At 37.8% G+C, this 17214-nt stretch overlaps 1 protein-coding gene and 1 long non-coding RNA gene across 8 annotated transcripts in view; one reads left to right on the forward strand and one right to left on the reverse strand.

The window, feature by feature from the left end:
• CCDC192 (coiled-coil domain containing 192) overlaps positions 1-17214 on the reverse strand; it is a 205395-nt gene that overhangs the window by 179190 nt on the left and 8991 nt on the right. The window lies entirely within an intron of this gene.
• LOC145511240 (uncharacterized) lies at positions 11621-14959 on the forward strand. The gene is made up of 2 exons (XR_014057686.1): positions 11621-13823; positions 14180-14959. It is a non-coding gene; the product is annotated as an uncharacterized LOC145511240 (long non-coding RNA).

Genomic DNA, 17214 nt, shown 5'->3' on the forward strand with positions numbered 1-17214 from the left:
TCTCCAGGGCATCTTCCCGACTCAGGGATTGAAAATGCAACTCCTGCATCTCCACCAGGGAAGCCCATTCTTGAGGCTTTAGTTTTTTTCATCTTTAAATGCATTGGTCAGGTTTCAGAAGGAAACATAGTTAAAGAGATCGAGGGCAGTATGATGAAAGGAATGGTGAGAGTATAGGTAAGGGTGTCAACCAAGGATGGAAAGACAGCCCCTCCACCTCCCACTGCCCTCAGATGCGAAGAGAGTCTTTGTCTTAACTTGACCTGAAGAGTAGGGGGAGAGGTAATGTGGGAGTGTTGTCACAGGATCTAGAAAGAGAGCTTGCAGGGAGGGCCATCCTATAAACTGAGGTCTTGGGGAGAGAAATACAGCTGCTGCCAACCTGTGTCCATGCAGTGGTGGTGGGTGGACCAGTGGAATAAATAGCCTGACCCTCCTCTCCTCTCACCTGCTGTACTTCTGTCTAGATGTTCCTTGGGCTGAACCCAAGGAGAAACCAGGGGGCAAGAGAACCTCAACAGCAAGTCCAGAGAGACCAACTCCCTGGAAAGAGCAAGTGGGGGAAGGGTGGAGAGTGGGTATGGAGGGAGCAACAAAGAAATCTCAGGCCGAAAGGGTCTAATTCTGTTAGTGGTTCCCAAATGCCAGCCCATAGATCAGTGTTGATTTGTGATAACATTTTCACCAGTCAGCAAGAAAAGGATGAAAGCAAACTTTTGAAAAGGACATTGTGAATTTTTCATGAAGCCAGGTGTATCTATTTAAGGGACTGTCCTTTATTCTGAGATTATGATCGTTCTATATATGTTTGTGTTAAGAAGATGTATCTTTAACAAACGGCAGTGATAGTACATGGGAATTACTGTGTTTTACTGTTGTTGTTTTTTTTTGTCTTGAAAAAAATTGAAAAATTGGCAGTCCTACAAGAACTAACCAATTATTTTTTGACGGAAATTCTTACTGGTTTATAAAATCTAAAAGCGTAGAGACCTTCTATCTAAGTGACCTCTGATAAATTATACATTGAATGTTTTGTCAGGTGGCTATTCCAGAACTATGTTCCCTGAATTCCCCTGGACCAAGTCCAAGGCGGACTTGAATTCAATATCAAGTCACTTTAGCACAGTTCCAAGATACTGTTATTCTGGACAAAACCCCACACTTGTAGAGGTCAACCTTTTACAAGGTCAATCTTTACAACCTGTGAAAGGTTAACTCCTTTTCCATTTCCATACCATCACCAATAGAGCAAAAGAAAAATGTATTTGAAAGGAATCGTTGATTCAGGTTTTAATTTGTAAAAAGATTGTTGGCGCGAAAGTTAAAGAGAAATGGCTGTATAACACATGATAGCTTCATAAATACAACTTTAAATAATAGCTTACCTAAAACTCTTAACAGGCCAACTAATTTTAGTTCAATTGAAAGTGATTCAATTCGTTTAAGTTCAAAAACTATTTACTGAGGGCTCACCATTTGCCAGGTACTGTGCTAAGCAATGGGGAAATAGGTTGTAACCAGACATTCAGGATTAATACCCTCACCAGATACTCAGTTTAGAATTTCTCTCCAGTCCAAAAGTCCTGGATTTAGTTTTATGTGAAAATAAATGTCAAGAATTTGGTTAATTGAACATTTTTATTCTCACTCATAATATACTACTCTGTGCTTTGAGGCCTGTTCTTTTCTCCTTGATGAGGATTCTAGTAGATGTTAGAAGGAGGTAAGAGAAGTTCTAACCTGCTTTCAAATGCCCCGGGTCTATCTCAAACAATACTGCTTGATAAGTTCTCACAGACTATGAACGGATAGTATTAGAGGAGAAAAGGGACCTAGTAAATAGTTTGTATCTTTCATCATTTAAATTAAAGTTAGCAGTAAAAGTGGTTCTGGGTTACAGGAGACCTGAATTTGGGTTCATGTTATATTATAGAATGTGTTCTGTGACTTAAAATAGCCCTCTGGCATTTTGATTTTATGGGTGGATTTCTTAAAACTTTGGGTGTCACAGACCTCTTTGACTAACTAATGATATCTATCAATTCTCTTACCAGAAACACACACACACAACACACACACACACACAATTTCACATTTACTTTCAAGTTGCTTAAGTGTTTTTCTCAGTGCTATTTGTGTAACCCAAATTATAAATTCCTTGTTTAGAGGGAACAGTGTATTCCAGCACCTTTACTTTATATTCTAAAATAAAATACCAAATATTAATGAACGAAGGTATGAATATGTTATTGTTGCATGTAAATCATGTGATGAACAAGCAAATAATCTGCTCTTCCTAGAGACATGCCCCAGACTCAAAGAATCAGAATGGCTCTTCTCTTTGGATAGTACAGCAAGTAACATACCTTCCCAGGGAAGCCTGGTTCTTGTAACTGAGCCACAAGAACCTAACTAAACCTGTCATGCTGACTGTGAAGTAAAGATTTTAATAATGAGAATATATTTCTTTCATAATAGAAAAAGAGAAAGGATGTAGCAAGGTGATTAGCTGTTAAAAGTGATTTTTTTTTTTCCATATAACTCATGATTATTTCTAGGACTCAAGTTCACTATAAACAACCAAATATTTTATCAACAAGGAAGAGGTGACAAGAGAGGTTGGGTAGGCAGCTAATAGAGTCTGCCACGAACAGCACACATAACTGATGAATTTTTTCAGTTTTTTTTCCATTGATGTGAATTTCTTTACACTGGGGATAAGTAAGCTTTTCATAGAGCTTTCATGTGATTTATCTTATATTTATAATGGCTTTTCTTTCCAGTTCTTTTACTGTCAGAGGGAAAAAGCATTTTTTTCCACATCAGAGATGAAACCGGCTGTTAAGCATTAGTAATGAGTTCATGTCTTCAGATGAGATGGTATCTTTGAAACCCTAGGGCTAAAGTCAACAGATTTGTATACATTGTCTTATTTTGTCTTTTCTGCACAAGCAAGGTGGGCTAGTGCACATTGTACCTTCTGCTTGCCAAACATCTGCTGATTGATCTTCCCCAATAAATCAATTGAGACTGGATTTGTTCTGAAATCACTGGGAGCACAGAGAAGAATTCTGAATTAGTGTTAGATGTTGCTGAAAGAAAAACAAGCAGCGCTGGGTAGTTTCTGTGATTCTTGGTTAATAATCAAGGTATATAGGAAATATCTTGAGAACTGTAACCTTTGATTATTCCTCATTGATTAGCACTTGCTAATTAGAAGGATTGAATGTATTTCTGATGTTTGTAGGTATTAAAATATTATGTATTGTGTAGTTTTATGAACAATTTGTCTTGAGTTTTATCCATGCTATAGGCATCTACCAAAACATTAGTAGCATGTTTTCAGAGACTTTAAAACATAATTTATCCCTCTGTCTGTGATACTCTGACCCATTTTTCAAATTGCTTCAATGTTTATAACATTTGCTGCTATCTTTTTTTACTAATTAATTTTTACTAGAGTATAGTTTATTCACAATATTGTGTAAGTTTTGGGTATACAGTAAAATGAATCAGTTTTACATACATCCACTCCTTTTTAAGTTCTTTTCCCATATAGGTCATTACAGAGTACTGAGAAGAGTTCCCTGTGCTATATAGCAGATCATTATTAGTTATCTATTTTATATATAGTAGCATATATATATCAATAAAAGTCTCCCAGTTCATCCCACGCCTAACTTCCCTTCTTGGTAACCAGAAGTTTGTTTTCTAAGGCTGTGAGTCTGTTTCTGCTTTGCAGATAAGTTCACTTATACCCTTTTTCAGATTCTATGTAGAAGTGATATCATATGATATTTTTCTTTCTCTGACTCTCTTTACTCAATATGACAGTCTCGAAGTCTATCATGTTGCTACAAATGGGTATTTTTTTCTTTTTTATGGCTGAGGAATATTCCATTGTATATATGTAGCACATCTTCTTTATCCATTCCTCTGTTGATGAACTTGAAGGTTGCTTCCATGTCCTGGTTATTGTAAGTAGTATTGCAATGAACATTGGGGTATATGTTATTTTTTCTAATTATGGTTTTCTCTGGTTATATGCCCAGGAGTGGGATGGCTGGATCATATGGTAGCTCTTCTTTTAGTTCTTTTAAGGAACCTCCATATTATCCTCTATAGTGGCTGTACCAGTTTACATTCCCACCGAGGAGATTTCCCTTTTCTCCACACCCTATCCTGCATTTGTAACTTGTGTTTTTGATAATGGTCATTCTGACTGGTGTGAGGTGACACTTCATTATAGTTTTGATTTGCATTTCTCTAGTAATTAGTAATTAGTGATGTTGAGCATCTTTTCTGTGCTTTTTGGCTACCTGTGTGTCTTCTTGGGAGACATATCTATTTAGATCTTCTGCCCATTTTTTGATTGAATTGTTTGTTTCTTTGATATTAAGCTGCGTAAGCTGTTTGTACATTTTGGAGATTAATCCCTTGTTGATTGCTTCATTTATAAATATTTTCTCCCATTCTGTGGGTTGTGTTTTCATTTTGTTTGTGTTTTCCTTTGCTGTGAAAAAGTTTTTAAGTTTGACTAGGTTCCAAAAAAATGATTTTAATTTTTTTAAAAATAAAGGAGAGGATGAAATGGGGAATTGCTATTTAATAGATAGGTGTAGAGTTTTGGATTTGCAAAATTAAAAGTTCTGCATATCAGTTGCACAAAAACATGAACATGCTTTACACTACTGAACTATAAATTAATAATGCTTAAAATGGTCAATTTTATGTTATATATGTATATATATCACAGATAAAATTTTAAATAACTTATAAAACAGATGTATAGAGCAGATTAGTTATGGCATGAAGGAATTAGTATTAATTATGATTAATATTGTTGTGAAAAAGAACTGCAAAAAAGGTTGCATGTAATAAAAACTGCGAAATTTAAGAAAGGAAAAAGCATAGTAAAATACTCTCATAAAGGAAAAGATTTTGATTCCTTTAGTTTAAAACATTTACCAAATATTATTTGTTTTAAATTTTGATTTAGTGGGACATGTAATAATGCAAATACTTCCCCTGTTTGTAAGGATAATGCTTTGTACAACTGAGTTTTTAGTGACAGGGTTATTTATTTTCTCCCACTTCATTTCCAGCTGGATTTTGAATATTTAGGCATGTTGACCAACAATGTTTTCATCCTCCCAGTGTATCCCAGTGTTTCAGTAAGTGCATATGCCTCTAAGAAGGATTTTAAGCTCAGCTTATGAGTAAGGTGATATAATTTTATTGCCCAAATTGAAGTTTTAAAAATTTAGTTTTGTGAATAAATTTTTGCTATTCTGTATATAATTAACAACAAATGATTTATGATGGACATTGTTCAAAGTGAAGGTAATTTTTTGTCTACCAGTGAATTTTAGACTCCAAATAAGTAACTTTTAGAAAAAATTTTTAAAGTTAACTTGCAGTGATTAAAAACTTGAAGACTCTAATGATGCTGTTTCTAAAACCTCGCAAGGAAATCCTTAGTTGAACTTGATGTTCCATAAGAAACCTTTTCCATGATCAGTCTCCCCCTCCTTCAACCCATCCTGGCATTTGCTCAGACTCCCCTCTTTACCAAGATCTGAAGGAGAAATGTGTTATGCATCCTTTTGGATCAGATAAAACTGTAGCCACAATTTCCAAAGTACATTCCATTGTGATAAGGTAAGCAGAGGACAGATGAGAGAGCTCTCTTTTGCTGTAAATTTCCACTTCTTTTAAGGTCTCCCAGTCAAAATATTACTAAGAGGCAAGGCCAGATATCAGAGAAGATGGCAGAGCTTACTCAGTGGGACTCAGCTGCTTGTGACATGACGAGATCATTACATCTAATTCATCTTGCACTCTGCAGTGGCATTTGTCATGCCATGTCTTTCCCTGTTTGGAGTATTTCCCACATCATGAACCCCATCTCCCCAAAGAATAAGCCAGGAGCTCCCTCTCCAGCCTCCTTTGCCCCTCCATGTCCCATTGTAGGCATGTGACTTAGGCTCCCCAAATCTGACACAGCAGCCTGAGGATGCAGCATAAATGAGAGTGATGTGAAAGGTGCCAAATAGAATGGAATCTGGCTGGGTGAGCAGGGTCGTTCTGTTTTCAGAGGCACAGTGACAGGAGACTTAGGAGTAACATCTCAGGGGCTTCCCTAGCAGTCCAGTGGTTAAGACCTTCATTTTCCAATTCAGGAAGTGCAGATTTGATTCCACATAGGGGAGCTAGCATCCCACATGCCTCACAGCCAAAAAGCCAAAAGAAAACAGAAACAATATTGTAACAAATTCAATAAAGATATTTAAAAAATGGTGCACATCAAAAAAAAAAATCTAAAAAAAAAAAAGAAGTAACATCTTAGAAGAAGTAGGAGGGGCTGTGGGGCCTTTGCCCAGTGGCAGTAGTAATAGGTTCTGTACCAGAATCTGACAGGGAAGTCGGGTGTAGTCTCCAAGACCAATTCTCTGTCTCTCCTAGGCATCCTCTGAAATCCATTTTCCCCTTAATACTAACTGGAATGGGTTCTGCTGGTTTCAAATGCAAATCTGACTGATTGACACTTGTCGTTTGTTTGACTTTAAGTAATTTAATTATGCCGAGCCTCTACTTCCTCCTCTCTAAAAACTGGAGGAAATGCTAACTCACTGAGGGCTGCTGTGGTGATTAAATGTGGTCGTGTGGAAAAATGCTTAGCATAATGCTTGACCCATAGAGGGAAGTTGCTTTGTTTTATTTTTTTTAATCATCTTTTTAAACTCTAGATTTTATGTTTCTGTGGTATAGCTCCTAGGAACTTACAGCTAAGGAAAGAGACTGAGCTCATGATCATAAGGATCAGAAACTCTTAGAATCTGTGGTGGTATTGGCATCATGTAGCTACATCTTCCCTGGTGGCTCAGCCGGTAAAGAATCTGCCTGCAACACAGGAGACTGCCTACAATACGGGAGATCCAGGTTGTGGGTTGCCATTTCCATTTCATTTCAACCCACTTCAACCCATTCCATTGCCATTTCCTTCTCCAGGGATCTTCCCGACCCAGAGATTGAACCTTCATCTCCCACATCTCCTGCATTGCAGGCAGATTCCTTACCACTAAGCCACTGGGGAAGCCCTAGAGAAGATATAGTATTACAGTTTATTTACCTTTTTATTTAAAAACTTTAATGTGGCTACTAGAAATTTTTAAATTAGATATTTGACTTTTAAATTATGTATTTCTGTAAGACAATGCAGCTCTAAGTGGTGGAATCAATCATGTAAGTGAAACAGACTAAGCATCTTTAGATCATGACTTCCGAGAGACTTAGGTGAACGTCTTCGGTCATGAATCAGTAAATGAAACACACACCTCTAAAGACAAGAAAGGAGATTCTCGTACAGGACAGGCTATATCATGCAGAATTTTGTGACAGACCTTGGACTTTCCTACTTTGTTAAGGAAACGAATGACAGTATTCTGCCATATTTTATAACAGTGATGGGCCAAAAGTTTTACTTGGTAACAGGTAGATTTGCTATGTTTAAATTCTGATTTAAATTTCTAATGAGGTTCATTTTTTTAAAACCTATGCCTTTATTATTCTGTCAATTATTTGAAGATAATTTTAAAAATAAAAAAAAAATTAGATGAGTTTATTTAATCCAGATGGTCAGCAATGATGACTATTTTCCAAGTATACTGAGGGTTAAGAACTTGAGTAATTTGAAAGTTACCTTATGGGTACTAGACTGTTTGCTTGTTTGTTTTTAACACAAAGCAGTTCTGAGATTGGACCAGTCAGATCTCAGCATTTCATGTTAAGCAGTCACAAAGAAATTTATTACGGGAGACTTTTTATAGATTTTCAGAACATAATCGCCAGAAAGGAGTGTAAGAACACATTTGAAGGCAAAAGGCCAAATGCAGCTTTACTCAGAAAGAGAAAAATTAATAAGATTCGGAATATAGTTACCACCATGGACATAGATATTTCTATTTTAAGAAAGATTCCAAGTAGAAATAGTCCCTAGGGAAAGCAGACTGTTCTAGAATTTGCAGCATTTTCCTTAGGCATTTGAGGCAGGCAAAACAGGGCTTACTTTTTTCCAAAGAATGTTTCTGAACTACATCTAATTTTAAAATATCTTACAAATTAATTTTCCTTTGCATTAAATGTATGATTCAAGAACATTTTCTTCCCTAACTGAAAAATGTGACCAGCTATTCAATAACAAACACATGAGAAGCATTCGTGCATTGACTGACTGCCGTTGATAGGTAAGGTCCAGAGCTAAAGCCTGGAGATAAAGCTGCATTCATCAAATTTTCTACCCTCCAGGAGCTCATAATGTGAAAAAAATTGAGAAAGTGAGGATAGATACTCAGATAAGTGGACTCTAATATTACAGGGATGAGAAAGGAGAAAGGAAAAAGACATGTATTGAGCTACATCACTGGGCCATGAATTTTCAATATATTATGTCCCCCAAATTTAGATAATATAAAAGATATAAAGATGAAAGTGAAAATCATCCAGAATTTTACCACCCAGAGGTTGCCACATGTTATTACGGACTGAAGGTGTGTGTTCCAGGCTCCCTCAAGTTCATATGCTGAAGTTCTAAAACCCAATGTGATAGTATTAGGACATGGGGCCTCTGGGAGGTCATTAGATTTCAATGAAGTCATCAGAGCGGTGTCCTTATGATGGGATTAGTGCCCTTGTAAGCTGAAATCAGAGAACTCTCTGTTACCTTCTCTCCCTTCCTTCCCCCTTTCATCCATGTGAGGATATAGCAAACTAGTACCCAATCATGCTAGCACCCTCATCTCTGACTTTCCAGCTTCTAGGATTGTGAGAAATCAGTGTCTGTGTTTTAAGCCATCCAGTCTGTGGTATTTTGTTATGGCAGCCTGAGCAGACTTAGACACTGCATTTGGTATATAATCTTCTAGGCTTCTGTGTGTATATACCTGAAGATGAATAACATATAAAACATTCATATTATACATGGTTATATGTGGTCAAATTATGATCATTTTCAGTTAATAGAATTTCATAGGTATCTATGCTACTGCTGCTACCGCTGCTAAGTCGCTTCAGTCGTGTCCGACTCTGTGTGATCCCATGGATGGCAGCCCACCAGGCTCCGCCGTCCCTAGGATTCTCCAGGCAAGAATACTGGAGTGGGTTGCCATTTCCTTCTCCAGTGCATGAAAGGGAAAAGTGAAAGTGAAGTCGCTCAGCCGTGTCCGACTCTTAGCGACCCCTTGGACTGTAGCCTACCAGGCTCCTCCATCCATGGGATTTTCCAGGCAAGAGTACTGGAGTGGGGTGCCATTGCCTTCTCCGTAGGTATCTATATTTGAATAATAATGTCATTTCCCACACATTTTAACTTTAAAAGCTATCATAACTTTCAATGGTCACAATAAATTTTACTATGTGCAAAGGCAGTTTTCCCCACTATTGGTCAAACCTGTAATAAGCATATATGTACATCTTTGTGATCTTGTTTTTCTGATAGTATAAATGGAAAAAGTGGTTACTGGATTTTAAAGATTATATACTTGATACATATTTAAGATTACATCCTCCAACTTCATCCTCCCACCCATGACATGCAAATCAAACTTTCCTACACCCTTGACAGTAATGATATTTTCAATACTTTCTATGTCTGTCAAACTTACAGGTAAACATGATATCTAAGTTCAAAATTTTCTATTTCTTTGTCTCCATTTGGATATCTTATTGGGTATTTGTATGTCTTCTTTATAAATTAGAAACTTTGTCCTTTGTCCATTTTCAGTTTAAGGGCTAATCTCTTCCTCATTGATTTATATGAGACCTTAATATATGAAGGATGTTATATTGTAATAGATGCTACAAATATGTACTAATACATATTTTGAATATTTATAAATACTTCTTATATGGGTTAGAATAGTGGTGCACTTTCTTATGAGATACAGAATTTCTGGAGACTCAATTATCTTTTCATCTTTGTGCATTAAGGCATAACTTTCTTTGAGGGGAGAATGAAGTTTTTGCAGAAGCAAAATCTAATCAAAACTTGGAGAAACATTCCGTTTCTCTGAACCTCATTAAGTACAGATAATACATCACTTTGATTTGAATTATTAGGCATATTTTGAAATTACTGATTCACTCTGATACCTTACCTAAATTAAACAGTTCAGCTATTGACATGATGACCTGGAGCTATTATTCCCAGCAGCAAATTTCAGTTTAACAAAACCATCCAAACAAATTAAGCTGATGTTATCCAACCTGCCTGATGAGACTGAGGGCAGCCAGAGGCCAGACTTTATCCCTGAGAGCCTGCATCCTTGTGCTTCTCATCCCCAGGTCACCCCACTCTCTGCCAACTTCTCTCCAAGCATCCAAGGCAGCCTCCCAAAGGGAGACTGACTCCTAGATTGAGTAACTGACCTGAACCCTTCAGGGCATAGTCTCTCTCAAGGAAATCTAGAAGTTTGGGGAAGTATTTTTCTTTAGATGACAGCAGTTGAAGTGTGCTCTCATAGTCATTGATTTCATGGTCCCCAAAGCACATTTTTCCCTTGCCCTGTCTTCCTCTGATCTGAACATTCAGGTTTCAGAAAATGAGCAAATTATACATGAAACTGGCTTTCTAGGTGGCACAGTGGTAAAGAATCTGCCTACAGGAGACATAAGAGACATGGGTTATATCCCTGGGTGGGGAAGATCCCCTGGAGGAAGAAATTGCAACCCACTCCAGTATTCTTGCCTGGAAAATTCCATTGACTGAGGAGCCTGGTGGGCTACAGTCCATGGGGTCACAAAGAGTCAGACACGATTGAGCACACATACATGAAACTTGAATTTATCTGGAATATTTATTCAGAGTAACCCTTAAATTCAACTAATATATTTAACCTTTATATAGCTATATATATATATATATATATATATATATATATATATATATATATTTAACTTCTGTCCCCTTTCTACATTTCAAAACTTCCTTCCTTTTGTGTGTATACACAAACTTCTTAACATTTCCACTCTCACAGGAAAATGTCAGCACAAATCGCCATGCTTTCTCCCAAAAAATGCCTGTTGTTTGGAACTTTTTGCCATTTGAAGAAGCCAAATAGAGAAAAAAATGTCATGGGCATCTGATGAAACAAATTTGCAGACACTCAAATACTTCAGTTTACAGAGGTCCTTTGCACCACTGATGCTTCTTGGGGACATTCTGGAAAACAATCTCTCTGTAAACAATCTGTTTCAGTGCCACGTGTTTGCTAAATTTCTTTGCCTGCTGACATTTTTTTAAAAAAGGAACACATTTGCATGTGAAAACAGGACCTTTTGTTTCTTATACATTTACTCTGTTAGAAAAATTAAAAACAAAACAGATCGTCTTGCCTAACTGCTTATGAAGGAGCGTTTTGTAAAGGACACTTCCTAGTTCTTTGGCCAATCTTATTTTAAACTACTCTTTTTAAACTCTCTCTATTAACTCTTAAGTTGGATAGAACTTATTATTAAAATGAAAAGTTCTGGAGGTAACGTTTTATTTTGTATCTAACTATAGCATTTCCTTTCTTAGGTTTAATTATTTTCTTATTTATGTCTAGCTTTATATTGCTGTAACTTTTTTTTTTTTTTTGGCTGCATCAGTTCTTAGTTATGGCATGCGGGCTCTTCTTTTTGGTGCACGGACTTCTCTAGGCATGAGGGTTCAGTAGTTGTGACTCCTGGGCTTAGCTGCCCCTCAGCATGTGGAGCCTTAGTTTCCTTACCTGGGACTGAACTCACGTCTCCTGCATTGGAAGGTGGATTCTTAACCGCTGGACCACCAGGGAAGTCCCCAGTATTGCTGTAATTTTTGTCCACCAGAATATTTCTGAAAATTCTTCTAGCACACGATATGATCTCACTTGCCCAGTCCTTGAAGTTGATTCTGGCCATGTGACGTCTCTGGCTAATGAAGTAGGAGACCCGGTGTGCGTCACTTCCGGGCTGAGCGCTCTCTGCACACTCTCCTCCCACCACTGCCTGCCTGGATCGCAGAAGGGCACTCCCAGGCAAGGCTCCCATCCAGAGGTCCCTTAGTAACAACGATTAACAGTGTCCCTCTGCCTCCCAGTGTGGACGGGTATTGTGAAGAAGAAATGAATCGTTCAGATAAATAAAATATTAAGATAAGCCATTAGCCCATTGCAGCTAAGATCCTTCCAAAACTTTAATGAAGTTTTGATATTTCTTGATAGTAGCCAAAGGAAAACAGTATATATTTTTCTCACAAATGATGCCATCACTACCACCTCTCTATGTACTGCTTGACCTGAACTCTCTGTTGAAGTTGTTTGCCTGTAGAATTTAGGTTATTAAACTAGCTGAACTTTGAGATGATTATACAGGGACAACAGTGGGATAGGAGCAGGAAAGCCTGACCTGGATCAGTGCCTCATTTCTTGCAAGATATCGATATAAAAGTCATTATATGAGAGGTTGAACAGTGTGTGGAAACTCAGACTAACATCTCGTGTTCCAGCATCTGGGGAGCTAACATTACCCATCCAGATATAGTAATGTTGGTTAATATTAGATACTATCTAGATAAACTAGCAGATGTCCCTAGAAGTAAAGTTTTGATTTCTATAGTATTCATGCTCTTTTATGGGGGGAAAAAGCCAATTGTTAGTTTGAAACCATGAAAATTACCATGCTTTTAAAAGTTTATTTATTTACTTTTGGCTGTGCTTGGGATCTTTGTTGCTGTGCAGGCTTTTTTTCTAGTTGCAGCAATAGGGGGCTACTCTCTAGTTGCAGTGCACGGGCTTCTCATTGCAGTGGCTTTTCTTGTGGAGTACACACTCTAGGGCACGTGGGCTCAGTAGTTGTGGCACACCAGCTTTAGTTGCTCCGAGGCATGTGAAATCTTCCTGATTAGGGATCAAACCCATGTGTCCTGCATTGACCGGTGGATCCCTCACCTCTAAGCCACCAGGGAAGCTCTACCATGCTTTATTAAATGGAATGTTTTACTTCCTTAAAGTTTGCAGATTTTCATTAAATCTCTCACATCAAGAAAGATTTATCTGAAGGACTATGGGAGTTATAGAGACAGTTTCTATTCATATCTTTTGTCTTGCTCTCAGTTACAGCACAATGGCTGCTTTGCATTTCTTGTGAATTTCCATTCACAAAACCTCATTCATTCAGTTAGACTTATTCTGGTTGTGTTATTCTGTGGGGTTAGAGTTCCAGGGTTACAGACTCTCAGAGATTTGGCTACAGAGGGCTTATTGGAGATGGCTCTTGTAAGCAACACCTATAACGGAAGAAAAGAAGCAGAAATGCAACAGCGGCCTGAGCTGATTCCATCAGCTAGTTGGCCTGGTCCTTCAGGATTGCCCTTAAAAAAAGAGACCCAGGTCTTGCAGCCCTGCATCAACCAGTCCCTGGGTGCAGGTTGACCCATGAACAGGGATGACTTTGGAGCAATGGAGTACCTTCATCCAAGTAAAATTCCTAGTGATAGACTCAGCTGCTGGCCATCTCAGGCAAAATTAACTCAAATCATAGATCTAAATGTGAAACCTAAAACTATAAACTTTCTGGTAGAAAAAAGAAAATATTTGTGACCTTGGGCAAAGATTTCTTAAATCAGATAGCAAAAGCATGATCCATGACAGTACAAATTGATAGATTAGACTTCATCAAAATTAATAACTTCTGCTCTTCCAAAGACACTTGCTAAGAGAATGAAAAGACTAACCGTAGTCTGAAGAAAATACCTGCAAAACACACATCTGAAAAATTACATGTATCTAGAATATATAACGGAGAAGGTGATGGCACCCCACTCCAGTACTCTTGCCTGGAAAATCCCGTGGACGGAGGAGCCTGGTAGGCTGCAGTCCATGGAGTCGCGAAGAGTTGGACACAACTGAGCGACTTCACTTTCATGCATTGGAGAAGGAAATGGCAACCCACTCCAGTGTTCTTGCCTGGAGAATCCCAGGGATGGGGGAGCCTGGTGGGCTGCCGTCTATGGGGTCGCATAGAGTCGGACACGACTGAAATGACTTAGCAGTAGCAGAATATATAAAGAACTTTCAAAACCCAATGATAAGAAACAAACAACACAACTTAAAAATTTGTGTTGGACAAAACATTTCAGTAGATATGTCACCAAATGAGATAGAAGGATGGCAAATAAACAGATGAAAAGATGCTCAAACACCATTAGTTATTAAGGAAATGAACATTAAAACCACAATGAGATACCACCTCACCTATTGGAATGGCTAAACTTAAAAAGCTGACCTTACCAGAATCAGAGAGAAAGTGAATAAACCAAAACTTTCATACGCTGCTGGTGGGAATGGTAAATGATTCTACAAATTTGGAAAATAGTTTGAGAGTTGTTAAGAAAGTTAAAAATACAGCTTACCATGTGATTCAACCATTTTACTCTTAGGGATTTACCCAAAAGGAAAGAAAGCATATGTCCATACAAAGATTTGTACATGAACATTTGTAGCAGCTTTATTTGCAAAAAGTCAAAAGCTGGAAATAACCTAAATGTCAGTCAGGTGAAGGCATAAGCAAACTGGTGCATTTAGTGCAGTGGAATACTATTCAGCAATAAAAATTAATTATTAATGCACTCTAAAATGTGGATGAAGTTCAAGATAATTTTGCCGAGTGAAAGAAGTCAGGAAAAAGTTGTATATTGTATGACTTTGTTTATATAAAGCTGAAGGAAATGCAAAACAATACATAATGACATAACATGCTTCCTTGGAAATTAGGTGGGAAAGAATGAGTAAGAGGGATTACAAGGGAGCATGAGAAAGTTCTGGGAGTGGTGGAAAGATCATTATCTTGACTGTGATGGTGGCTTCACATGTGTATACATATGTTAAAGCTCATCAACTTGTACACTTTACATTTGTCAAGTATGCTTAAGGAAAAAAGAAAAGGAGTAAAGAAGAAAGAAAGGAAAAAATAAAAGGAAAAGAAAGAAAGCAAAATCTAAAACAGTTCTGAGATATCATTTCTTACATATTGGAGTGGTAAAATAACCTATTTCTTATAACAACAACAAATCTTTATATTTAAATATACATAGAAATGCAATTCTATATTGACCTCACTTCAAGATAAGTAAGAATGTCTCCTTTAAATCATTTGAAATGTTCATTTAAAATACAAGCAATATTTTAACAACTGTAATTCATTAGTGATTTGAAAGTTTGCTTACCAAAGGGGAGAATCTTTTGAAAGCTATTTCAGAATGCTAAAATTTAGAAATATCAAAAATGTGACCAAATATATGCTTCCTGCAAAAATAATGCTATGTTATACCTAGTACTAGAAGAATAGAAGTTATACAATGGGACACAATTTAAGGCATTCTTGTCTTTCCCGGTTTGTCAAATGTAGTATTTTAAAAGCTAATTTAAGCTTGTTTTCTAAAGTTGACTTCCTATATAGTGTGCTGTGAACTTGACTTTGTGAATTAAAAATTTTTAAAGTGCTTTAATATTTTTGGCTCTTAATAATTCTTTAATGAAGTCATCACTGAATAACAATTTGAACCCTAAATGGCTTCTAAGGTTTTATAATGAGCCTAGTTTTGTAAAATGAGTGAAATAGTTCAGACATATTCTAGCATTAATGAATTCATAGCCATACAAAGGTCATGTGATGTTTTTACATTGTTCATTTCTATGTGTCACAGTTTTCAGGAATAGTTCATGGGGAGAAACTCTGAGTCAGGTATCTGGTTCAGGTCGCACCTCCTTGCAATAGAACTTTTATTTCCTAAACAATTTCAAATGAGATGATTTATAAGCATTAGCTGTTCTTTGTCAGAGGATGTTAAAATGGAGCAAAGGCAACAGTTCAAATAACATTCTAGTATGGTCCAGATAAACAGGGGTAACCTGGCACCTGAAAAGTTCAGTTCAGTCGCTCAGTCATGTCCAACTCTTTGCGACCCCATGAACCACAGTATGCCAAGCCTCCCTGTCCATCACCAACTCCTGGAGTCCACCCAAACCCATGTCCATTGAGTTGGTGATGCCAAGCAACCATCTCATCCTCTGTCGTCCCCTTCTCCTCCTGCCCCCAATCCTACCCAGCATCAGGGTCTTTTCCAATGAGTCAACTCTTCGCATGAGGTGGCCAAAGTATTGGAGTTTCAGCTTCAACATCAGTCCTTCCAATGAACACCCAGGACTGATCTCCTTTAGGGTGGACTGGTTGGATCTCCTTGCAGTCCAAGGGACTCTCCAGAGTCTTCTCCAACACCACAGTTCAAAAGCATCAATTCTTCGGCGCTCAGCTTTCTTTATAGTCCAACTCTCACATCCATACACGACCACTGGAAAAACCATAGCCTTGACTGGACGGACCTTTGTTGGCAAAGTAATGTCTCTGCTTTTTAATATGCTATCTAGGTTGATCATAACTTTCCTTCCGAGGAGTAAGCATCGTTTAATTTCATGGCTGCAATCACCATCTGCAATGATTTTGGAGCCCAGAAAAATAAAGTCAGCCACTGTTTCCACTGTTTCCCCATCTATTTGCCATGAAGTGATGGGACTGGATGCCATGATCTTAGTTTTCTGATTGTTGAGCTTTAAGCCAACTTTTTCACTCTCCTCTTTCACTTTCATCAAGAGGCTCCTTAGTTCTTCTTCACTTTCTGCCATAAGGGTGGTGTCATCTGCATATCTGAGGTTATTGATATTTCTCCCAGCAATCCTGATTCCAGCTTGTGCTTCCTCCAGCCCAGCATTTCTCCTGATGTACTCTGCATAGAAGTTAAATAAGCAGGGTGACAATATACAGCCTTGATGTACTCCTTTTCCTATTTGGAACCAGTCTGTTGTTCCATGTCCAGTTCTAACTGTTGCTTCCTGACCTGCATACAGGTTTCTCAAGAGACAGGTCAGGTAGTCTAGTATCCCCATCTCTTTCAGAATTTTCCACAGTTTATTGTGATTCACACAGTCAAAGGCTTTGGCATAGTCAATAAAACAGTGATAGATGTTTTTCTGGAACTCTCTTGCTTTTTCAATGATCCAGCAGATGTTGGCAATTTGATCTCTGGTTCCTCTGCCTTTTCTAAATCCAGCTTGACCATCTGGAGGTTCACAGTTCACAGATTGCTGAAGCCTAGCTTGGAGAATGTTTGGCATTACTTTACTAGCGTGTGAGATGAGTGCA

Source organism: Giraffa tippelskirchi, chromosome 6 (genome assembly GCF_054371585.1).
Source record: "Giraffa tippelskirchi isolate mGirTip1 chromosome 6, T2T-mGirTip1v1.2.pri, whole genome shotgun sequence".
In the NCBI taxonomy this organism is placed as follows: Eukaryota; Metazoa; Chordata; class Mammalia; order Artiodactyla; family Giraffidae; genus Giraffa; species Giraffa tippelskirchi.